Genomic DNA, 26,726 nt, shown 5'->3' on the forward strand with positions numbered 1-26,726 from the left:
ATTTAATAGAATGTCTGGTGCATAATAGATGCTTATTAATGCTTTTTTGATTTGTTGATTATTTTCTTTATGTGCTTCAAAGGCCTGCTGTGAGGAAAGTCCTTTCTCTGCAAATGTATGCTGATGCCACAACAAAGCTACTAAGAGGTGATCATCTGGTCTTTGGTCTTACAGTGCCAGGAACTTTTAACTTCTATAAAAGGCTAGTCATTCAATTTGTGGATAGATCTAATTGTTAATTCAACTACTCAGAGTTCCTTATTTTGACCTAACATTTGCTCATTGGTCCTAGTTCTTTCCTCTGGAGATAAAGAATGAGTCTAAGCCCTCTTCCTTATAACAACCCTTCATATATTTGAAAACATACTTAAGGTGTATATTCCTTACATCATCTGTTCTTTTCTTTGATCTGTTCCTCATAAAATTCAATTCCAAGGCATAAATATTTATGTACTACATAATTATTACAAGGTATTGTGCAAGGCACTAGAGATTCAAAAGACAAAGGGAAAAAGAGGTCTTCCCCATAGGGAGCTTACATTGTATTGGGGATACAACATGTGTACAGATAAGAAAATATAAGGTAGTTTGAGAAAGAAGATTGTACTACTGAATTCGTTGGAAGTGGGGGGACCTCAGGTGAGCCTTGAAAGAAACTAAGGATTGTAAAAGGCAGCAGGGGTGAGGTGAGGAGAGAAGTGAATTCCAGGGATGAGAAACAGCCTATGTAAAGGCTCATCAATTAGAGGTGGAATGTCAAGTTTGCGGAACAGTAAGTAGAGAAGGCTGTTTGGAATAAACAATGCATGGAAAGGAGTAATGTAAAATTGGTCCAGAAAGGGATGCTGGAACCATATTATGGAGAGCTTTAAATCCAGGTTGTAGACTTTGCATTGTATCCTAGTGGCAAAAGGGAGCCGTTGAAGGAGTGACATTGTTAAATGTGTTTGTTTTGTTTTAGCTGTATGCAGGGATTGGACTTATATTTGATGTAGAGGATTCCTGGTAAATGTAGAGTGACAACTCATCTGTAGTTTATAATATTGTAGTTTTCTGGGATACTAAAAAGTTAAGTGAGTTAACCTGGATAAGTTAGCTAGAACGTATCATGGGCAAGACTCAAATACAGATTTTCTTGATTCCAAGCCAACCTTCTAACCAAGCCAAGACACTTTCTTATGGACAGACCTATCCTTTGAGAATGCTATTTTAGCAGCTGTATGGAGAATGAATTAGAGAGGGGAGATATGGAATCAGAGAAACCAGTCAACAAGTCCAGTTAAGAAGTGGTGAGGGCTTGAACTAGGGTGATGGCTGTGAAAATGGAGAGAAGAGGGCAGATGTTAGAGATGTGAAGGTAGGATCAGTAGGATTTGGCAACTAACTGCATATGGCAGTGAGAGAGAGAGTTGAGTCAAGGATGACCACAAAGTTTAAATCCTGGTTGACTAGAAGAATGTTCAGGAATCCCCTTAACAGAAATGGGAAAATTGAAAGGAATGATAGGTTTAGGTGGGACAATGATGAGTTCCACTTTGGATTTTTGTTATTCAGTCATTTTCAGTTATATCTGACTCTCTGCCAGTCCATTTGAGGTTTTCTTGGCAAAGATACTTGATTGGTTTGCCATTTCCTTCTTTATCCATTTTGGGTAGACTCAGTTTAAGATGTCTGTGGGGCATCTAGGTAGACATATGAAGCAGGTAGTTGCCAATAGGGGACTGGTGATCAGGAGAGATAATAGAACTTGATGTATATATTGAGAGTCATCTGCCTAGAAAAGACAATGAAATCCTTGGGAGCTCCTCAAATGCCAAGAAGTAGGTTGTAGAAAAAACAAGAGAAGGGACTCCAAGAGAGAGTATCAGGAGATACCTAGAGCCAGCCCTGGAATCAGAAGGACCTGAGTTCAAATGTGACCTCAGATGTTTACTAGCTGTGCAATCCTGAGCAAGTCACTTAATCTTGTTTGCCTCAGTTTCCTCATCTGTAAAATGAACTGGAGAAGGAAATGGCAAATCACTCCAGTATCTTTGCCAAGAAAACCCCAAATGGGGTCATGAAGAGTCAAACACAACTGAAACTATTCAATAAAAACAATAAGATTATAGTGCATTTGATGGATGATCTAGCAAATGAGATTGAGAAAACAGTAAGACAGATAGAAGGAGAATCAGGAAAGAGCACTGGTATTAAAACCTCACAAAGGGAGAGGATTCATGAGTGGATGGTCACTTGTAAGAAAATCCCGTCATGGTGCTGTCTCCCTCCTTCCCCTTTCCCTTACTATATTCACTGCCACTCCCTCTTAAAATATGGTGCCAGAATTAAACTGAATTCTCCAAATTTAGGAATTAGGGTAGAATATAATAAGGACTGGGAGAGGGAACAAGCACTTGTTAATGCTTTGATTAATGGAAATATTATCCCCCTTATTCTGGACACTGCTTATATTAACACAGCCTGAGATCACATTAGTTTTTTGTTTTGTTTTTGCCTCTGTTACTTTGTATTGCACTTGTGGACATCTGTTCTTTCTCATTCTTCTTCTTCTTCTTCTTTTTTTTTCATGATTGCCTTTAAGTAAAGTCTCTTCACTCAGGGCTCATACAGTTGACTTTTTTCTTTTAGATAAATAAAAAAGAAATTAATTGATTCACATGAAATTTCATCCTATAAGAGACAGTGGGACATAATATCAGCTCAGAATCAGGAAGGCCTAGGTTAGTATCCCATATTTGACTCCTACTAGCTATGTAAATGAGGCAACTAGGTGACTCAGAGGATAGAATGCTTGGCTTGAAGTCAGAAAGAACTGAGTTCAAACCCAGCCTCACATGGTTACTAGCTGTGTGACCTTGGGCAAGTCACTTAACCTCTGTTTTCCTTCATCCTGGAGAAGGGAATGGGAAACCACTCCAGTATCTTTGCCAAGAAAGCCCTATAGACAATATGGTCCACTAGGTCACAAAGAGTCAGATATGACTGAATGATTGAACAACTGCAAAAGTTATGTGAACATGGGTAAACACTCAACCCTCCTCAGACTCAGTTTCCTTTTACGTACAATAGGGATGATGATACCTGTAGTACCCACCTTGCAGGATTATCATGAAGCTCGCATGAGATCATGTTTGTAAAGCACTTTGTGGTAGTTGTTCTGACTGTCTTGTTGGTTCCGGTCCATTACTCCAGCCTGTTTACAGCCTTCTGAATCTTGAATCCATTACAACAACAATAACAACTCAAACACATATAACAATTTTATAATATTGGTTTTCCCTCTAAAATTTATTCCTTGATTTATCAAGGAAAATTTCTTGTTTGGCAGTTTGTTTTCTGATCAACATCTAAGTTCCACGTTTAATGTTTCAAACTGCAATTAGCTAAAACAAATTAGCTTTCAAAATTACACTGTAAAAAGAAGCATAATTTATAGAATGGTTTAATTATTTTTTCCTGCTGCAGTCAGTTAACATTGTGTCTTTAGCTATGATATGTGTATATAGAATCATCAGTACAGAATATTTATTGAACTGAGATAGACAGCCTAGTAAAGTAAAAAGAGAACTGAAATTATAGCCAGAGAAGCTACTTTTCTATCTTAGCTATCCTACTTATTCGCCATGTAACATTGGGCAATTTCCTTCATTTTTTTCTGGATCTAGCCTCTCTCATATTGGCTTTCTTTGTTGGGGTTCTCCTTTGATTTATCATTATGTCCTGGGTGTCCAAGGCTCAGAGCTCTCCTGGCTGCCAGCTGACTGCAGCTCTACCGCAGGGCCCCTGAATACAGCCGTGACACACTGTAAACAGCTTCCTGTGCTTTACTGACATGGTCATGCTCACAAACCTGTCCGAGCCCTGTCTGGAATTTCTCTGCAACAGCTATTCAGACAGGTTTATTCCCAGCTTTTCTGGACAGTTGTTGCAAAATAATATCTCTGTACACGAGTAATCATGATAACTCACATGAATTAGTATTGTGAGTTAGGTCATTTAGAATGAGGAGGGACCGTAGAGATTGTCTGATCCAGAACTCTCCTATTGCACTGAAGAAATCTGAGGTCCAGAGAAGTTCAGCAACATGTTTAAGGTCATACAGTTGGTTATTCAAGTCAATAAACATTTAATAAAGACATAGGTGGTGCAGTGGAGGATTTGGAAGACCTGAGTTCAAATCTAGTCTCAGACACTTAGCAGCTGTGTGACCCTAGGCAAGTCACTTAGTCCTGTTTGCCTCAGTTTTCTCATCTGTGAAATGAGCTGGAGAAGGAAGTGGTAAACCACTCTAGTATCTTTGCCAAGAAAACCTCAACTGGGGTCATGGAGAGTGAGACACAACTTAAACAACTGAATGAACAACAGTAGCATGTGCCAGGCTTTGTGCTAACTGCTGGGAATATGAAGAAGGGCAGAAACATGGTTGTTGCCTTCCAGGAACTTACAATATAATGGAAGAAACAAAATGCAAATAACTACATATGTACTATCTATCTATCTATCCATCCATCCATCCATCATCTATCTATCCATCCATCATCTATCTATCATCTATCTATCTATCATCTATCTACCTATCTATCCATCCATCCATCATCTATCCATCTATCCATCATCTATCTATCTATCTATCTATCTATCTATCTATCTATCAAAAAGTAATCTAAGACAGAGGGCTGATACTATGGAAGCAGTGTCTGTGTTGGAGGAAGGATGGGGAGGAAAAGGGAATCTGACCTCCTGCAGAAGGTCAGATTTAAGCTGTCTATAAATCTCTGGAAAGTCAGAACATAGAGAAGAGGAGGGGAAGCATTCCACATATAGAGCAGGGGAAATGCAGTCAGGGAAAAGTCATGGAGTTGGGAGAGGGAGTATTATATGTGAGGAAGGGCATTAAGGCCTGTGTCACTGGATCATTGAGCACATGGACAATAGTAAGGAAGAAGACTGCAAAAGTCAAAAGGGGCCAGGTTGACCCAGGGAGTCAAGTAGCCAAAATAAATTTCAAAACTAGGTCTTTTGATTCCAATTCCATTTGCCTTTCCACTATGCAATGTTACTTTTCATGAAACAAGTCTCATTAACCTTATTTTAAAAATCAGTACAAAAGCCTTGTTGCTTATGATTTCACAGCTTGTAAATAGTGTGACTGATGCTTAGTAGTTGTTTAATAAATGCTTGGTGAATTAGTTTTAATTGAATTGAGTAGTAAATGTGGGTGCTGGGGCTTTACCCCATTTCCCAGGTCAAACATCAGACCTGTTCCTACTACTTAGGACCTGATATCTCAACAGAATCTACCATTGTAAAATCCATTGGTTGGTCAATATAGGGTTCTTTCAGCATCATAAAGATAGACAGTAGAACAAGGAGAAAGGGATTTATCTTATCTCAAATAATTTTTTTAGAGTTTAAAGGGATTTTAGCAATCATCTAGTCTAATCCTGTCATCTGAAGCATATGGAAATTAAAGCCCAGAAAAGTGAATTTACTGTGTAACAAAGTCAAATAGTGTTTTCTACAACATAGGCCTCAATATGTGATCCCCCTGATCAAGAGATTTTGGTGACTTCCAATCACCTCTGTGATAAAATAAAAATGTTGATGTTTAACATTTAAAGGTCTTACCAATTTGGCTCTGTCCATCTTTCCACACTGGGTACACTTTACTCCTCTTCATATGTACCATATTCCAGATGTTCGGATGCACCAATGGCATCTTATCACAATTAAGACTATGTATCCTATTGATATTGAATCAGTTATGTTATCTTTGTGTCCCAGTCACCAATAGTGCTACGCATATGTTAGATATCCAAACAACATTAACATTTTAAATACCTACTCCATAGCAGCATACTGTTTGTTTCAGGGATGGGAGGAAGAGGTATGCAAAGTTTAAGGAAGATATGGCTGTGTGCCCAAGGAGCTTACCATCCAATAGACTATGATCTAGAATATAGTCTACTTGATTTCGTGTAAACATGACTATTAGCCTTATATTTGATTTGATGATAATGTAAAAGTAACTAAATACTCTTCTACCTGTAGACGATTTATATCTGTTCATAATAGTGTGGAAAGAGCACTGCGTGTGGAACCCAAAACTTGGGTTCTAATCCCATATCTGTTACTATCTGTGTGACCCTTGGGCAAACCCTTTACAACTCTGGACCTAAATTTCATTGTCTATAAAATGATATTAGAGTCTATAATTTCTAATATACTTCTACCTGCTACATAATTTTGTGATGTATATAAAATATGCTTTCACATTTCAATGGATTTGGACCCACCTTGATTTGGACCCACCTTTCATCAGTTCTAATTGTAGCTTGGATATCCTTTCTCACACTGTACAATAGTTATCTAAGTCATCCTATACATTCTCCACAAAAATCTGCCCAGTGTCCTGGAAGATTTCCCTAAGATATTTTAATATTTTGTGGGTACCATTGTAGAACTTGAGTTGTCCATCCCTTCCCCACTTTTTCCATTACTTTGTTTTCTTGTATGAGTTATATTAGTCTGGGCACATATACAAAACATAGCACATTTCAAACTATTTAAGTATTTCTAATCTTTTGAGCCCCTCCTGGATCACAGTCTTGTCACAGCAGAGGGGGTTGTGTAGCTCAGTGAAACTATGAGCTATGCTGTGCAGGGTTACCCAAGATAGACAGGTCATAATAGAGAGTTCTGACAAAAGGTGATTCACTGGAGAAGAAAATGGCAAACCACTCTGGTATCTTTGCCAAGAAAAGTGGACAGTATCATGGACAGTATCAAAACAATAAAAGATATGGTACCAGAAGACAAGTCCCTTGGGTCAGAAGGTGTCCAACACCCTACTGGAGAAGAGCAGAGGACAATTACAAGTAGCAGAGGACAATTACAAGTACTAATGAAGATGTCACATTCGTTATAGGAGATTGGAATGTTAAAGTAGGAAACCAGAAGATAATTGGAACAACAGGCAAGTTTGACCTTAGAGTACAAAATGAAGCAAGGCAGAGACACATAGAATTTTGTCAAGATAATTTGTTGGCCATAGCAAACACTTTTTTTTTAAACAACCCAGAAGTTGCTCTATGCATGAACGTCACCAGATGGTCAATATTAAAATCAGATTGATTATATACTTTGTAGCCAAAGGTGGGGAAGCTCTATATAGTCAGTTAAAATAAGACCTAGAGCTGACTATGACTCAGACCACGAGTTTATTACAAAATTCAGAATTAAATTGAAGAAAGTAGGGAAAACCATCAGACCATTTAGGTGTGACCTAAATAACATTCCTTACAAATATGAAGCAGAAGTGAAGAATAGATTTAAGGGATTCAATTTGGTAGATATAGTGCCTGAAAAATTATGGATAGAGGTTCACAATATTGTATAGAAGGCAGCAACAAAAGGTATTCCAAAGAAGAAAAAGAACAAGAAAGCAAAATGGCTATCTGATGAGGCTATACAAATAACTGAGGGAAGAAAGAAAGGGAAAGGAGAAAGACCAAATGAATGCAGAATTCCAGATAATAGCAAAGAGAGATTACAAGGTTTTCTTAAATGAATAATGCAAAGAAATAGAAACAAAAACAGAATAGGTAAGTCAAGAGATCTCTTCAAGAAAATTAGAGATATCAAGAAAATGTTTCACGCTAAAATGTGTGTGACAAAAGAGAAAAATGGCAGGGACTTTATGGAAATAGAAGAGAACAAGATGAGGTGGCAAGAACATGCAAAAGAGCTGTATTAAAAAGATCTTAACATCACCAATTACCACAATGGTGTGGTTACTGATCTAGAGCCAGATACCCTGGAGAATGAAGGCAAGCAGGTCCTAGGAATCTTTACCAACAATAAGGCTAGTGGAAGTGAAAGAATTCTAGGGGAGGTATTTAAAATCCTAAAAGATGGGGGCAGCCAGGTGGCGCAGTGGATAGAGCACCAACCCTAGACTGACTCAGGAGGACCTGAGTTCAAATCTGGGCTCAGACACAAAACACTCACTAGCTGTGTAACCCTGGGCAAGTGACTTAACCCTACTGCCTAGCAAAAAAAAAAAAAGAAAAAGAAAGAAAAGAAAAGAAAAGAAATTAAAATTAAAATCCTAAAAAATGCTGCTGTTAAAATGCTATACAGAGTATGCCAGCAAACTTGGAAAAACAAAAGAAAACCAAAACTCATCAGTGGGCACCTGATTAAAAAAGATCAGTTTATATCCCAATCCTAAGGAAGGGTAATGCCAAAGAATGTTCAAATTACAGAACAACTGTGCTCACTTCACACACCAGCAATGTTATTCTTAAGATTTTGCAAGCTAGGCTTCAGCAATATGTCAACCAAGAGCAAACTGATTTTTGAAGAGACAGAGGAACTAGAGACCAAATTGTCAACATTTGCAGGATTATGGAGAAAGCAAGGGAGTTCCAGAAGGAAAAAAAAAAAAACAGCAAGAACAAAACAAAAACAAAAACAAACCTATCTATTTCTGCTTCATTGACTACACTAAAACCTTTGACTGTGTGGACCACAACCAAATGTTGCAAGTCCTCAAAGAGATGGGAGTATCAGATCATCTTACTTGTCTCCTGAGGAACCTGCATGTGGGCCAAGAAGTAGCAGTTTCGCCCAAACAGGGAACAACTGAGTGGTTTATGGTCGGAAAAAGAGGATGACAAAGTTGTATATTATCGCCTTACGTATTTAACTCATATTCAGAGAACATCATACAAAATACCAGATGAGGTGAATAAAAAGCTGGAATTAAGGTTGCCAGGAGAAATATCAACAATTTCAGACATTCAGGCAATACCACTCTGATGGCAGAAAATGAAGAAGAATTAAGGAACCTGTTGATGAGGATGAAAGAGAAGAGTTTAAAAACTGGCTTGAAGCTTACGATAAAAAACAAAAATAAAAACAAAAAAAACCCAAAACTGAGATCTTGGTAATTAGTTCCATCACTTCCTGGCCAATAGAGGTTGAAGAAATCAAAACAGTGTCAGATTTTATGTTCTTGGCCTCAAAGGTCACTATAGATAGTAGTCACAGCCATGAAATTAAAAACAAAAACAAAAAACAAAAAACAAAACAAAACACTTGTTCCTTAAGAGAAAAGCTATGACAAATCTGGATAGCATACTAAAAAGCAGAGACATCACCTTGCTGACAAAGGTCTGTACAAACGGTCTTTCCAGAAGCAATGTATGGCTGTTAGAGTTGGACTATACCATCAGTTGGGGAATAGCTAAACAAATAGTTTTATATGATGGTGATGGAATACCATTCTGCCATGAGAAATGACAAGTAGGAAGCTCTCAGAAAAATCTGGAAAGACTTAAATAAACTGATGCAAAGTGAAATGAGTAGGACCAGGAGAACATTATACATAATAACAACAATATTATATGAAGATCAACTGTGAATAACAGCTATTCTCAGCAATACAATTATCTAAGACAATTCTGAAAGACTTAGGATGAAAAGTGCTATCTATCTCCAGAGAAAGAACTGGTGGAGTCTGAATGAAGTTTGAAACATACTTTTTCATTCTTTTCTTTATTTTTCTTGTTTTTTTTTTGTTTGTGTTATCTTTCACAGTATGACTTACATGGAAATGTGTTTTGCATGATTATATATGTATAGCCTCTGTTAAATTGCTTGCCTTCTCAATGAGGTGGGGAGGGGAAAAGGGAGAGAATTTGGAACTCATAACCTGAAAAAAAAATAAGAATGTTAGAATTGTTTTTACATGTAACTGGGGAAGATAAAATATTAAATTAAAGAAAAGAGAGAGTTAGACTATAGGAAAGCTGACTGCTGCAGAATTGACACTTTTGAATTGTGGTGCTGGAGAAGACTTTTGAGAGTTCTTTGGACAGAAAAGAGATCAAATCAGTCAATTCTTGAAGAAATTAATTCTGACTATTCTCTGGAAGGTCAAATATTAAAACTGGAGCTTTGGCCATATAATGAGAAGATGGGACTCATTGGAAAAGATCTCATGTTGGAAAATGTTGAAGGCAATAGGAAAAGATGGCAGAGGATGAGATAGATGATGAAATGAATGTAATGAACATGAGCTTGGACAGACTTTAAGAAACAGTGGAGGATAGAAAGACCTGGTGTGCTTCAGTTCATGGGGTCACAAAGAGCTGGGCATGACTAAATGACTAAACAACAAAATCTTTTGAGAACATTGGCTTGCTGTTCATCTTTGGCTTTTCATTTTTACTTCCATAGTATTCCTTTGCCTAGAAACAAAATATAACTCCTTTTCCTGATATTCAAGGCCCTCCTCACCCTGGTTTCAACATTTTTTTTAGTCTTATTTCCCACTACTTATCAAATACCTTTGGCCCCCACAAAAGTGAAATTTTTGCCATTCTCTGTATATATCCTCCATTTTCTTCTCTCTGTGATTCTTTTATCTCAGGGATAAAAGACCCATGCTAACACTTCTCTTTGGAATGCACTTCTTTCAGAATCTTATTCATCTTCCAACACTTAGCTTGTATACTATCTCTTCCATGAAGCCTTTCCATATCCCTCTAGCCAGAAGCAATCTCCTTTACTTTGTCTTTGCATAAAATTTTGTGAAGAGAGAAGATAAGGGTTGGAACAGCCACTGTGGTGAGTTTGATAAGGAGTCAAAGAAAGGAAGGATTGAATTTGAGTGAATTTTTGTACCTCTCATGAAACTTCAATTCTGTCTAGTATTATAAGCATTTTTATTTATATTTATACTTTTTATTTATATTTATACTTTGTATGGTTCATTATCAGAAGGTAGGCAATGAGGAAATTAATTTTTAATCATCACAATGTAAATGATATAAGGCAGGGAGGGACTTTTGTTTGCAATGATGAAAAGAAATTACATACTCAAGAAATCATGCATCTTTGAAGCATTGCCACACCCTTTTGTATTATGCTATGGCATTTACCAGATTATAATGTCCTTCGGTGCAGTGACCATATCGTACTCATTTTTGTGTCACCGTTGACTCCTGTCACAAGCCATTATACATAGTAAATATTCAATAAATATTTGTTGAACTCATTGTACAAATGAATAGATGGATAGATGGACATTATCCTACTAACTATCTTCCATTTTCAACTGTTTACATCTTACTGTTCCTCACTCAAGAAGAAATATTTACTAAAGGTTCAATATGTTCCCAAGAAAAATGGGAAGATATTACAGGTAAAGAATTATAAAACATAAAGAATGGAAGGTAAGTAGGAAGGCAATGAGGCTCTCTCTTTCTTATTTTTCATAGAGAGGTCCTGAGTTCAAATCTTGTCTCTGGTACACGCTACCTGTACCCCAGGCAAGTCTCTTAACCCATTTTCTCATTTGAAAAATGAGTCTTGAACTAAATTGCCTCTGAACTTCTTTCCAGCTCTAGCTGTCTGATACTGTGATCATAAATGAGGAAATCAAAGCAAGCCAATCGTACTTACCATCATCTAGCTTTTTTATTTGCAGTGCTAAGGTAAGTAGTTATAAGGTCTCCTGGCACCCAGTAGAATGCTTTTTGCAGTGCCTGTCCTCGAGTCCTTAAATTTGGGTTGGTCAGGTAAGAGTTATGCACATGACACAATTAGAGAAGAGAGTATATAATCAAGGCCTGATTGTTGCTAATGATTATAAATATTAATTTGGTTGCAGTCTATAAATGTTATAGGAATTCAAACAAGGCAGGCAATGGTGTAGACTGGAGCTGTCAGGAAAGAGACCATAGAAGAGAGAGAATTTGAAGAAGAATAAAGATTTCAATAGACTCATCTACCCCAGATTCTTCTTTTCATTCTAATAAGGCCGCCTAATATGGCAAAATCAGCACTAGACTTGGACACAGAAGATGCAGATTTGAGTCCCTAGTCTTCCTTGGTAACCTTAAAGAGGTCACCTCTCCTCTCTGTCTTTATATGTGGAATGAGAGGATTGGACTAAATTCCCTCCTAATTCTCCTTACCTTTTTTGGAAGTATATCTTTATCCAAAATGGAGTTATTTGAAGGGAGAGGAGAGAGATCCTCTTGTTCAGGAAATGATCTATTTGTGTTGCTAATGGAAGCTGCAAGGATTCCCATATCTAGAAATCTTTTTAAAAAATGAAATTGATCCCTATCCTGAAGACATGGGGATGGATCAGGTAACAATGTACTGTCACAGAAGTACAAAATCTCAGAGTTGGGAGAGACCTTATAGATCAACTAGTCAATCCTGTATATAAACAGGGATCACCACTATGACATCTGACAAGTCCTCATCTTTGTTTGAAGACCTCTGGTGAGGAGAAACTACCTTGTACCTCAGTCAGTCCCTTCTACTAGGGGATAGCTAGACATCTCTAAAATTAAGCTATTCTTTAAACCAAGCCAAAAAGTTGCATCTTGTCATCTTCAACCCATTTTTCTAATTCTGCCCTCTGGAAGCAAATAAAAGAAGTTTAATCCCTACATTACAACCCTTCGAATATTTTATGACAGTTGTCATATCTGTCCCAAAGTTTCTCTCTTATAGATTAAAAACCCTTAGTTCTTCAATGAATGTGTTATAATTTTGAGATTTCTCTCCAAAGTATAATATACCCCTAAGTTTCCATTTCCTCAGAATTCCAATTCCCCAGAATGCAGAATGGACCTAGAGAGGTAAAGTTAACAGAGAAGTGAAAGGCTTGCTAAGAGGACAGTCATTACATTTTGCTAAGGGATGGGAATTGGCATGACCATGGTGAGGAATTTAAAGTAATTGTTGAAATTCAGTGTATATACCCTTCAAACTTTTAAGACTTCAGGGGATCCTCAGTGCCTATGGCAAGGATTCTTAACCATTTTTGTTTATCCACCTTTTTAGCAGTATATTATAGTCCAATACAGTGGTTTGTTCAATACATTCATAAATGAAGAAAATGCTAAATTTTAGTTAGAGGTTCAAAAAAATAAAGACAAATTTTCCCCATTCAGGTTCATAGGATCTTTTGGGTATTGTTAATGATCCATAGGTTAAGAACCCCTTCCATAGAATAGCTGTAGAATTTACTATTCTGTGGGTCTGGATTCTAGTCTTTTTGAGCAGTCTACTTTAGAATGTTCTGATTAATGATCCAAAAACCAAACCAATGGGGGGAAAACAAACAAACAAACAAACAAACAAATAAGGGAGATAGAAGAAATTCCAGTTCTCTTAATCCATTTCAAGGTCAGTTGGTAGTACAAACTTCATTCTCCTTTGAGGCTGATAAGGAAGTCATTGGTTTACATATATGGAATGTTACAAATTTGAAGTCAACCATCAATCATGAACTTCTCTGAAGTGGCATATATGCCATATACATAGTATCCTGTAGGGTGACTTTAATGAGATTGAATTTAATAGAGATAAATGTAGTCCTTCACTTGGAATCAAGAAATCAACTTCACAAATACAATATGACAGAGGAATGGCTAGACAACAATTTTCCCAAAGATGATCTGGATGTTTTCATGAAAGTTCAGTATGAGTCAAAATGTGATATGATGGGTGAAAAAGCACTAATACAGTATTCAGCTACACTGAGAGGCTTAGTACCCCAGATTAGGCTGGTGATAATACTTCTTTATTTTTTCCTGATCCAATCATATCTTGAGAATTGTGTTTAAATCTAAGCTAGGAAGAGTCCAAAAAAGGACCACCAGTATGTTGAAGGGCCATGTGATCATGCCATTTGAGAATTAGTTAAAGGAATGAGGGTAGTTTAACCTAGAGAAGAGAAAGTTTTGAAAGGATCATGATAGTTGTTTTCAAGTATATGATAGTTGGGCTGTCATCTTATTCTCTCAGAAAACAAATTTAGGAGTAATTGATAATGGAATGGGTTGCCTTCAGAGACAGTGTCCCTACATCCCACTTGTGTTGTAAAAGGGATTCCTATTTAGGTTCAATTTGGACCAAATGGTCTCTGAGGCACCTTCCAACTATAAAATTTCATGATTCTGATATTATAATTTCCCAGGGTATTTAAAAGTAAGGTTGCATAAGACTAACCTATAGCCATTGATTGATTTAGGCTATTTCGGATGCTGTATACCATGTTGTCTGGTATTCATCCAGCACAAGCCAGCTCATTGGCTCAGAAGGTCCAAGTTGTCAGAAATGTTTTATATATGATTAAGATAAACTGTGGTGAAATAAAGCCTTTGATTAGATACTGAACATGATTTGGTCTTCTTAGTGCTTAATTTTTGAGATTTTTGTAGAATTAATAATCAATTTATTAATTAGGCTAGCCAGAAATCAATAAATTGATGGTCAATAGTTTCTCTCAGTAATGAAAGACAAAAACACTGAAAGCCTGAAAGCCTTAAATTTTTTTTGAAAGAGAATGGCCCTGACAAGTGAAAATCAACCTTGATTGGTGAACATTTAATGAAGAGATAGTCTTCTCTTGCTGGAAATGTGACTTGATCATGAGACTCAACTGTCTCCAGCAATGTGGACAGGGGATTCCATCCATCCAGACCACTCTGATTGGTTTTCTCCTTCATGAGCTGGGTCACCCTAAACTCTAATGGAAGGGTACAAGGATAGGGCTCTTTTTCTCTGGGTAAGAACTTGCCTAGACTGGATTCTGTTTACACTCTAAATAGAAGTAAGATCTCCTTAGTTGGGTGGGGTCCCACCCAAGATTGAAGAGCAAGTACCTTGAGAGTTAGGAGAATCTCATCAATTAGTCGTGTCCTTCAGAAACTGACTTTTTACGGGGGCTGGACCTTAAATGAAGAAATAAAGGACAAAAACCTGTATCCCACATTAAGGTTGCTAGTATAATAGTAAAATAATGTCTCTTAGTAGCTATAACATATGAGTAAAATCATTAGCCATTACCAACTGGAATGAAAGGGATGAATGAGAGAGTAAAGAATTCCGTGTGGAATATCTCGCACTCAGTGAAGTCTCTGATTAATAACTATAGCATACTTGCATCATAGATGTAAAGCAAGAAAGAATCTCAGAGGTCATCTGGTCTGACTGTCTTCTTTTACAAAGGAAGAAACTGAGGCTTCAGATCACAAAGGTAGCAAGTGACAGGGCCAGGATTCAAACTTAGGTCCTTTGATTCAAATCCATCTCTCTCTCCACTGTACCATGATGGTTACAAAGGTTGGTAAATGTGTGTCACAGAAAGTATTACATTTTATCCTAAATGGATTATATTTTAAGTTCCTTGAGGGCAGGTGTTATATCTTATTTATCTATGTATCTCCTTTCTTACTTAGCATAGTATTATGTTTATACTTAAATATTGAACCAAGTTTTTCATTTCACTGATATGGGTACTGCCTCCACTGATATAGATCAGAACACTTTGATGTCTTGCTAAATGTTTTATTAAGTTCTTTGGCCCAAATGTCTTCTTTTCGTGGCCAATGAATTGGTGATGAGCTTGTCTGCTCTTAATTAAGCTCGTCCTTGGATACCAAGCATATAGTTCATCATCAATACCATGATTAAATCCTTTCCAACTAGGAAGGACCTTCTAGATCTCATAGGGTTTTAGACTTGGTTTCCCAGAAGAGAGAACTAGGAAAAATGGATGGAAATTATAAGGAGGTAAATTGATGTTTGATGTCAAGAGCACACTCTAAGAGCAGAAGGTGCCATCTCTCTATTAGGTTAAGCTTAAGGAACAGAGTCAACTCCATAGCAAGTTGCATCCACGTGCATGGAAATTGTTCCTCAGCTCTGCCTCTTAGAATCTCTGGCTTTTTTCAAGGTTTAGCTCAAATATCACCTTCTGAAGAAGGCCTTTCCTCTCCTTAGCCTCTAAGACCTTTTCTTCCTATATAATCTTGTGTTTACTATGTATATATCTTGTATGTATCAATTTATGTATCTATTGTTTTGCGTATTAAAAGGTGAATTTTTCCCCCCTTGATGTGTCTAGTCCTTAGCTCAGTGCCTAGAACAGAGTAAATGCTTAATATATCCTCCTTAAGTGATTGGTGAAACATTAGAATAGGAACGTAATAGAGACTTTGGAATAAACAAATGGTTGTTAGATGAAGGAACAAATGAACAAATGAATGAATGAATGAATAGCTATAATTGGTAGAGTTTGAAAATGAAAATATTGAGGGGCCATTTTATTAATAATTTAGTTAAATTTAAAGGAAGTAATCTTAGCTTTTTTTTACTCTCCAACTTTTGGACTCACTAGACCTGAAATATAAAATAAAAACAAAACAAAATGTGTCAATCTAATATGCCTTACTTTCACCTCTGTTTAACTGGCTTTGATGTTTGGATAATGGTTTCATCCATCAACTATAGTCCTTTTTTTTTTTTAACAGGCTGTCATGTAATTGAGAAATAGAAATAAAATCAAATTACTTTAAAAATCAATTACTTTAAGAATTACTTCTTGGTGCATGTGTGTGTGTGTGTGGGGGGGGGAGATTGGACGATAAAGTAATACTTCACTTTTGATTTTTTCCCTGGGATTGGTTCATTAAACAACAACAACAACAACAACTATGTATGTCAGAGAGTTAGCCTTTTAAGAACACTATTTTATCCTCAAATACTGGCCTCCAAGCCATGATAGGTTCTAGAAATGTTATGGAAGACTAAAAAGATCATTCCTTTATTCCAAGGATTAATTTTCTGTTATAATCATGGGTTCTTAGATTTATAACTTGGATGGAAACTTTAAAGCTATGAAGTCTGACCTGCTCATTCTACAATTGAAAAAAACAGGGCCTAAGCAGTTAAATGACTTGCTCAAGGTCACATAAGTAGGAAGTGAAGTAGGAATGATTTGAATCCATATTCTCTGACTCCAAATCCAATGCTCTTTACCACTGAAACATGCTGATTACAATGGGGTAAACATGTTTGTCTTCACAGGATTTTTTTTTTAAATAAATGCACAATAAAAATATTATCCAAATCATATTGAAGGAACTGCATTTCTTCAGGTCCAAATTCTGATTTTTCACATGAAACCATGTGTTTATTTCATCCTCCCATATAAGTTGTTCTAAGGTTTCTTAAAGTTTTAATTTCTCTCTCACTGGTCATTAAAATTAGCCAAAGTCTTTTTTTTTTTTTCCAAAGCTAGTGGTGGTATTTGCAGTTGCTTATTTTCTCATACTAATGAATAAAGTACCTAGTACTAATCAGTCATGAATTGTGAAACGTGTACTTTAAAAAAAATTCCTTAGAACTCAAGGAGAAAAAAAGATTTACTAAATCATCTTTCTGCCCCCCCCCCCCCCCCCGCCCTCCATGTTTTCCCTCGTTTGGGCTGATGCCTTAAAAAATAACAAGATAACCAGTGCTCCTCCAACCTCGGCAAAGAAAAACATTTATTAGCAGGATGGCTTTGCCCTGTTGTTTAGCAGCTGATCAAAGTTGTAGAGCATCGGAGTTGGGGCATACATATCTGTATCTCCTGTACCGGAAGTCATCGGATATAATGGAAATGCTTATAAGTTCCAATTATGTACATTTGTGGGACCCTCGGAACAGGGAGTCGAATTCAGTAGCTTCCACGTTACTGAAAAGTCCCCAGCTGAAGACCAGATTCCCTTTTTAAAAATCCATCCCCCCCCCCAAAGACACAAACAATGACATGCCCAAAATAGCTTTTTAGTCAGAATTGACGACACTTTCTGATGGCTTGTCATCAGGAGAGAAACTGAAAACCCTGCTTTCTTCTTCCCTAATTTTTCTTCCTTTTAAATACCTCACTTCCCACTTGCATTGCCTCACCTCATTGCCCACGGGAAATGCCCAGGGCTTCAGCACCCCTGCAGTGCTCAGAGGGGTTTATGTAAAACATCTTAAAAGAATAATCCGAAAAGTCATTGCAGGTTTTTTCTCCCCTCCCGAGTTATGCTTCTCCTCCACGTTGCTGTTATGCTGATGGGGAATGTCGTGGCTAAGACAGAACCACTTTTTTTTCCCCTCCCACAATTTTTGCTGCAGTGAGAAACTGCTCTTTTCTCGTTCTATTTTAGCAGGATAGCTTCAGAATTGTAGCTGAACATTAGGGCTTCCCAGGGCTGGAGACAGGACTTTAGAAGCACACGCTGGACTTGATCCTTTCAGCTCAGTAAAAATTGAGTTAATTTGCAGCATCCGGTGCCTGACAGGAATGACAACAGACAGTGGGATCTGAACAGGGTTTTGAATTAAGGGTGTTTTTCCCCCCTTCCTCACGATTTCGTGAGGGCAGAGGATTTGTCTGTCTTCCTGAGCCAGCTGATCATTTGAAATTCAGGAGCAGTAGCCACTGAAATCCGAGGTTATGTTATCCCCTGGAATCCTATCTCTGCTTCAATCCTTTGCTCTGATATCGATTGTGTTTTACCAATAAAGCCTAGGTTTGAAAAATTGTGCATAGCATTTGATTTGGGAGCCCAAGCACTCCAGGCGTCCCCTAGAAGCTGCAATAATTTGTACCCGATGCCGGAGAAGTAAGAGTCGGTGGTACTTCTCGGCCATTTAAGCACAGTGGACTCAACTGGCATTTAAGAGAGACCCCCTAGTTAAGACAGAGATCCTTCCTCTACTCCCCCAATCCCACAGTCTCACTCTGCACTGATAGGTAGAAGGAGGTGAATTTGCAAGGATTTGTAGTACTAAGGATTTGCCAAAAAGGGATTCTGCATCAGGATAGGTGGGGATGGATTGCAGAGCCTACAGTATCCCTCAGAATAGAAAAGGACTCCCTATTCGATTCCCACCTGCCTGATGCACTCCCCTTATAAAGTACCTAATAGGAAAACATCAGCCCTCCCCTGAAATATAAAGTAACCCATTGGTTAAATTTTAATTCCTCACCTTTCCCCCCACCCCGGGTGAGCTCCCCTCCCTTCTTTTCTTTTCTTTCTTTCTTCTTTTTTTTTTTTCCCTCTCGCCCTCAGTGATTTAAAATGCTAGAAGGGAAAGCAACTGAGGTCTTAACTTTCAGCTGCTGAATTCTGGGCTAATTGAAATTACTGGGCATAATGCTATATATAGGCAATGAAGAGATTTTTAGCTTTCACTCAGTGCCTTCAAGACATGTCTTTTTGTAGTCAGAAAAGCCCGAGATCAATGCATTTTCAAACTGACAGAGGGAACCGGCGCTTCTTTGGTAGCACATGCTCAGGATCGGGTCTGTGGTTTGTGCTGAGCTGAGGAGCTGAATGCCAGTCCATATGCTCCTTGTTTACTGCAATGTTTTTTGCATGTTACTGTGCACTCCGGACTAACGTCAAGGTAAGAGGAGCCGAGGCAACAGTGGGGGCAAGATGTACATGTTTAAAGCCAGCTGCAGAAAATGTCTACCTTGTGTGGCTGGCTCTCCAGGACTTGAGGATTGCTAGCTGCTCAGGCATATTATTACAGGTGGTTGGAGGGGCTTTGTTTTACTGGGACTGTGGAGCTGAGCTGGAGAGGCATGTTTGCAATGTGCTGGGTAGTGACCTTCATATTTAACTCTTTGTAATTCTGGGTCATCAGACGGTCTGCTGGGGCGGGGGGGGGGGGCAGGGGGAGAAGGGAATAAATGGAAATTAGCCGGGTAGGCCAGAACCAAGAAACCAGGGATGGAGCAGAGGAACCGAATTCAATTTAGAATTAAGAATTCAAATACTTCTTCACGGAAAGTGACGGCAGATGCATGTTTTCTTGCTGCTTTATTGTCTGCAAGCCAGAGGCTTGGAAGAACCGGTGGCTGAAATGATATCACGATGCCATTTGGGGCATAACTTGTCATCAAATGCACACAAACAACTGAGGAACACTGTTAATTGACAATATCTGTCTCCCTGCTCCTCAGCTCTCTTGTGATCAGTGTCAGCCGGCAGCATCAGCGTTGTGGTCTCTCCTTTGCTCGCTTGTCACCCTCCCCACCTCAAACACCCTTTAGCCTTCACTTGTTTGGGTTAATCAGCCTCAGAAGTTGAGTCTAAGTTGCTAGATTTATTCCCTTGTCAGCAGCTAGCACAATATTAGTTGAAAGGATCACTGACATTGTATTCATTCAGCTTTGAGGCAGACATACAGGCCAGCTGTGGGATTCCAGTGGTATAATTTAAGTGAATTACAATACTCTGTCAACATATTGAGAATGTGCGGCTGTTATTCTTGCTTTGGGCACAAATGGAAAGTAAGTGCCTCTGAGAAAATTTAGTTAAAGCCCCCAAACTTAAAATAGAGATTTTTAAAATTGAATTGATAGATTCTTAAAATTTTATTTTCTCAATGGAATGTTTTAAGATGTTTGGGCACTAAAGTTTCGTCTCTTGGGCTTGGGGATTTTAATAAGAGAACTCGGTACTACCATAGATGATTTTATAAGAGATTTTTTCTTATTGGATTTAAAGTAGGGGGGATCTATTTTACTGTAATATGCTTTTTGGGGACCAGTAACTCCTTAACACAACCCCCTGTTCATTTTGTTAAGTGATTGAGGTTTTACTTTTGATCACTTTAAAATTAACTTTCTTAACCCATTCACCTCCACACCTGTGATAGAGATGGTGGGAAATACATATTTTGAATTATGCAGACAGAGCCAGATGGTATAGTTGGTGATTTCTGATTCGTCTCCAAATACAGGCACTAGAGGAAAGGGTTTGTGAGGGAAAATAATTGTAGGTGCTTATGTACACTATCCTTAAATGGGATCATCAAAGGGCTTTCTTCATCAAACTGCAACCTCAACCCTTGCCTTCCCCTGTGCCCCTGGGCAATCATCACCCTGACTAGTAGTCTGAGACTGGAGCAGAATTGTACAACCATGCTGTTCAATAAAAGAAACGTGAGATAGAATGAGTAGACAGTTCTTTGACTGTCAGTTTCACGAGACACTTTAAAAATACTTATTAGCAATGAGTGGCATTTTATAGATTTAACTTTTCAAAAAGTCTACCTCTACCCTGAAACTCAGACATAAGAAGATACATTCTTGTATCCACAGAGGTTTTGACCACATTTCGATAATTGGGGGTGGGGTGGGGGAAGCAGTCAGTGTATTATTGTGAAGTATTCCCAGCTCTGATTCATTAATCAGTTGAAACTCAAACCTGGAAATCGCCATATGTTGTATTGTTGTCATTATACTGAGTGCATGAACTTCAGTCAAATTTATCCTTGTCTTTCTGAGAGTTAACACTTGGTTTTTCTTTCATACATCGCTATTTTCTTTCTGATTTCTCCTGTCTTGGGAGCAGCAAGATTCATGGCAGGGTTTGCCATCCACTCATGCTTTAGTACGCCCATCAAAGTGACATCTTTTCTGTAATTTGGGTTGTATATTGGTTGTATATGGAATTGCTTACTTTTGTGGGGTCATTGAAATCTCTCTTAAATGCACCAGTTTCTTAAAGTTTTCCTGGGACAACTTGGTTGATGATAAATTGATCCTTAACTTTCCAAGCTAGCCAGAATACAAGCAGCGAACATAATTGTTTGTTTTCTATCTATCATAAGCCACTAATATCTCAGTTCCTAATTTTGCTTATTGAGAATCTATAGACTATCATAACTCAAAGAATTTTGGAACTGATACATGAATAAGACTCAAGATGTTGGGTGGGTCTGGACCAGTGAAAGCTATGGGAACCAACTTGACCTATCTTAGCCTGACAAGTTCAAGGCAGGTCTCAGAAGACACAATTGCAAGTTTGGTAGAGGCTGAGCATGTGAGTCTACGTGAAAAAATATAAATAAGTGAGAAGCAAATTGAGTTCTTTGAATGTTGACTGAAGAATAATGACCATATTTATATATATATATATAATATATAATGACCATATTAATATATACATAATAATATATATAATCTGTATTTATGTTATCATTGTATTCCTAAACTGATTATATTCACCAGGGAAGAAATAATGATAATGAAAAGCTATAGTCAAAAGCTATCTATCTCTAATTCTGTTATCTCCTTAGTTGCAAATTGTTATTCATATTTATTATGAGTAATACTAATATCAATCATCATTAAAATAATGAGAAGACTCAATGATGATGATGATGATGATGATACTCCAGGTATAAATGCCACTCTGTAGTTTTTTCAAAGCACTTTTGCATATATCATCTCACTATGTTTTAAACTAAAAAAAAAGTTAAGGAGTGTGGAATTTAAATAGCATCTACACAATTACAAGGTAATTGAAATGAGAATATTATGGATACTTGAGTATTCCCCAATCTATTTATACCTGAAAAACACAAATCATTCATCCATCCAATAATTCAACAAGTATTTATTGAGTGTCTATTGTATATAAGGCACTGGCTAGGTCCTGTGGGGTTTAGAAAGATGAAAAGACAGGGTTCCTACCCTCAAGCATGATTAAGGACCTAGTGGAAGACAGATAAGTATAACACAAGATAGAATGTTAAAATGAAATTAAATAGGACTAAGTGATGTGAAAGTTCAGAGGAAGAAGGGATGCCTTCTGGCTGGATAATTGAGATAAAAAGGGCTTTTTGTTGTTGTTGAAATAACTAATTTTAGATAAGCCCTTGTCTATAGAGAATGAGCAAATGTATGAATGAAAAAGTACATATTAAGTGCTCACTCTGCTAAGTACTATGCTAAGTGCTGGGAATACAAATAGAAAAAAAAAATGACAGTCTCTGCTTCAACCTGGCCCCAACAGATCTTTCCAGAATCATTGGTCATTACTCTACCTCCATCATCAAGCGATCTAGCCAGACAGGTCTTCTCTCTTTTCCTCACCCATGCCTTTCCATCTCCTATCTCCAGGCCTTTACAATGCTTGTCTTCTGTGCCCAGACTCTATTCCCTCCATATCTCTACCTCATAGAGTACCCCTTTCCCTTAAGTGTTTCTCAGGCCTATCTTTTGCATGGTCTTTCCTTTTCTTCCTGTTACATTGATATATTTTAAAAATTCAAATAAGACCTGAGAAATCAGAACCTAACTAAATATTTTAAACTGCCTGGTTTGTGCAGAGTGCCTCCAATGTCTATTTAGCCATTTGTATGTGTGTATATTTATTCATTTTCTATTTATGCTCTACATGGTCTACATACATTAAAATGTAATTACAAATATAAATTAGAAAGTAAGCTCATTGTGATTAAGGATAGTTTCTTCTTTGTATTTGTATCCCCAATGCCCAGTAGAGTGCCAGGCAAATAGTAATTGCTTAATTATAAATACTTTTTGGTGGATTGGCTGATTGAAGGAACTCATTCTAATGGAGGAAGAAACTCATATAGGGAAGGGTTGGTGGACCTTAGGGTTCAGTTATGGGGCAACTAGCAAAGTCTAGTGTTCCTGAAACTTGTAGTGGCTTTGAAATGGTAGAGACAACCGGTGTTGATAAGAATTTTATTTTTGTTTTGGACTTGTGATTTCATTGGTTTAGGAAACTCTCATTATAGACTTGTTTTTCTCTAATGCATACTGGAAACTCATCTGTAATGTATAGTTCTTCAAACTTAACTTTGTATCCTGAAATGCTAAATGACTTGCCTATATTCACATAGATAGGATCTTCCAGAATCAAGACTTGAACTCAAGTCTTTCTGACTGTCAACTATGCTGCTGCTCCACTAGGTCACATTAGATTGTTGACATTATATCTCTATAGCCATTTTTTTTCTAAATTTTTCAATATACTTTCATATCTGTATACCAATATCTTTTATCTGTATATCAATGTATTTTATATCTTAGATATCAAAAGTATATCAATATACTTTTATGTCTTTTATGTTGTTATCACAAAACTCTTTTGATTTAGAAAAATAAAGTGTTATTCTCATTTTTCAGATGAAAGAACCCAGGCAAAAAGTGGTTAAGTGATCAGTCTAAGGATATTCAGCTAGCTAGTGGCATACCAAGAACTGGAAGTGGTCTCTTGATACCTATACCATGTTCTTTCCACTGCAGCATACTGCCTGTCCAAGTGAATTTTAACAAAGCAAAGCAAGAAAAACTTTGAAGTTGTTTGTGAGATGGAATGTTGTACTGGAAAGGGGATTGGACTTGCAGTCTAAATAATAATAATTGTAGGCTAACATTCATATATCACTTTAAAATTGCATAGCACTTTACATATCTGATCCCCACAGCAACCTTTTGAGGTAGGTGTGATTATATTCATTTTAGAGCTGAGTTAACTGAGACCAAGAGGCACTAAGTGACCTGCCCAGAGTCATACAGTTGGTAAAAATTTGGAAGATCTACATTTACCACTTCTTCCTTGGGTGACCTAGGGCAAGATGTTCTACTTCTCTAGGCCACAGTAATCTTCTCTTTAAAATAAAGAGGTTGCATCATACCACCCCACCCCCATTTCCCCCAAGGTCCCTTTCAACTCCAAATTCTATGATCATGTCTTCTTTCATTTGACTTTGTAAAAAACTTAACATGATGTCATAAGGTTTGACTTACAAACTTAACACAAGGTTATAAGTTTTGTGGCGATAAATTCTTTGACTTCATTCAGTAGGCAGCATAAGAGTTAAATTTTGTAGGAACTTTCAGGTGATAAAAGTAACTCAAAAAAAGCTTAGGGTGCTTAAAGAGGAACAGATTTTGGAAGATTTGTATGATTTGACCCAGCCTGAAGTGAGTAGTATCCAGAGAACAATATTCACAACTACATAAATGTAACTGAGTTTTTAAGGACTGACCTTAACCCCAGAGAACAGATGATGAAATTAAGCTTTGTTTTGGGTAGAGAGGTGGGGGTTTTTGAGGATAAAATAGTGTGTCCATGGTCAGGCATGCATGGTCATTGTGTCAGTCACCTTTGCTAGATAGTTTTTCTTTATTACAACAGGGAGAGGTGTTTACTGAGGAGTGGGAGTATAGCATATCAGTTAATGGTTATGTTGTAAAAACGAAAGGAATCAATACAACTTTTTATTTAAGGAAACATGTCCATGAACATTATTGAGGTCAACTTTCCTCTCTTTCTATAGAAAGGAAGGCTCTTCTCTTAATCTACCAGACTGCCCACTTATGTTGAACTTAAACCAATTGAATGGAGAATTCTCTTGACAGCATGAGGCTACCCCAAATACAATTGTCTCAGTATTTCAGTTATAACTATACCCATTGTAATCACACTAGAGTATTTCAGTTATAACTATACCTATTGTAATCACTCCCTCACTTTAGAACCATGTTCCTTTTTGAGGCTACAGAGCTATTCCATAAGGATAGGCCCCAAGTGAACTATTTATCAGCACATTTCTATGGAGGTTGTATTATGCTACATAAAAGGCCTAGTGCTAGGTACTATAGAATGGAGATAGGGATGCACCTATGACTTCACTGATATAGGGAATTCCCGAATGAGGAAACACCTTCCACCAATACAGGTCAGTAAATTCTCTTCAATTTATAGTATGAGAAGTTTGCTTAGGATATGGAGAAAATATGTCAGAGGCAGGAACTGAATCCAGATCTTTCTGAATCTTGGGCTTTCTCTCCTTTTCTACCATAAGACATTACCTCCACTCCATTTATGCAATATGCATAAATCATGTTCATTTCTTGAACATTTACATACAAAAATCCTTACCATCATTGTTATTCTTGAACCTGCTTTACATTTTACAACATTTCCTTTGTTTGGAATGTGACACTTCAACAATAATCCAAATATTACCTATCTTTCAAGGTCCCCTTCCACTTCATTTATTAAAGAACTGGTTAAGTGCCTAATACATGCTAGGTATTATGGTAGGCACTGCAGATAGAGAAGAACAAAACAGTCCCTAGAGCTCACTACATTCTATTAGTGGGAATCAATATAAACAACATGAATGTTGATATGTGGATAAAGACCTGATAAGTATGTATGTAGTTATTTATAGATATAGAGGTAGAGATAGACATAGACACAGATATCTATAGATATAGATGTATATATATATACACACATATATATACATATATAAACATAGATATAGATATTTATATAGACATAGACATAGATACATACAAAGCAAATGCAAAATAATTTCCACAGATCACTATCAGGTGGGAGAGGCTCAGGCTTGCCTTTTTATAGGAGATAGCACTTGAGCAGTCTTGAAAGAAGGTTAGGATTCTATGAGGAAGAGGTAAGGAGAAAATATTTACGGAATATCTAGTTGGAAGTGCTCAGTTGGGAGTTGATGCTGGATTGGGTCTGAAGACAGAGAATAGGGCTAGAGTTATGGATCTGGGAAACATTTCACAGACATGGTAGTTGATTAACTCAAGGTCTACATCCCTGTTGAAATTTTCCCAGACCATTACAGGCCCCAGGAATTTGTCCTTTATTTAGCAGTTACATATATTACTTTGAGAGAGCTCTAATGTTGCAGTGACACTTTTCAGAACCATAACTAGAATTTACTATACCTGGGAAAAACAGCATAAAATATGACTGGGGATTAGGGACACAGAATCTGTTCTCAATTCAGTTGAGCAGGTTGGGGAGGCAGCAGAGATTTGGGAGGAACTGTAGAGGCTGCTTCCTGGAATCAGGCAGGATAAGGGCAGTGGCAAACTAGTTAGGTGGCATAGTGGATAGAGCACTGGCCCTGAAGTCAAGAGGACCTGAGTTCAAATATGAGCTCAGACATTCAGGATCACTGTGTGACCCTGAGTGAGTCACTTAACACTGATTTCAGAAGACAGTGTGTGTGTGTGTGTGTGTGTGTGTGTGTGTGTGTGTGTGTGTGTG

The sequence above is a fragment of the Vombatus ursinus genome, unplaced genomic scaffold, assembly GCF_900497805.2.
Source record: "Vombatus ursinus unplaced genomic scaffold, bare-nosed wombat genome assembly UNPS02005659.1, whole genome shotgun sequence".
NCBI lineage: Eukaryota > Metazoa > Chordata > Mammalia > Diprotodontia > Vombatidae > Vombatus > Vombatus ursinus.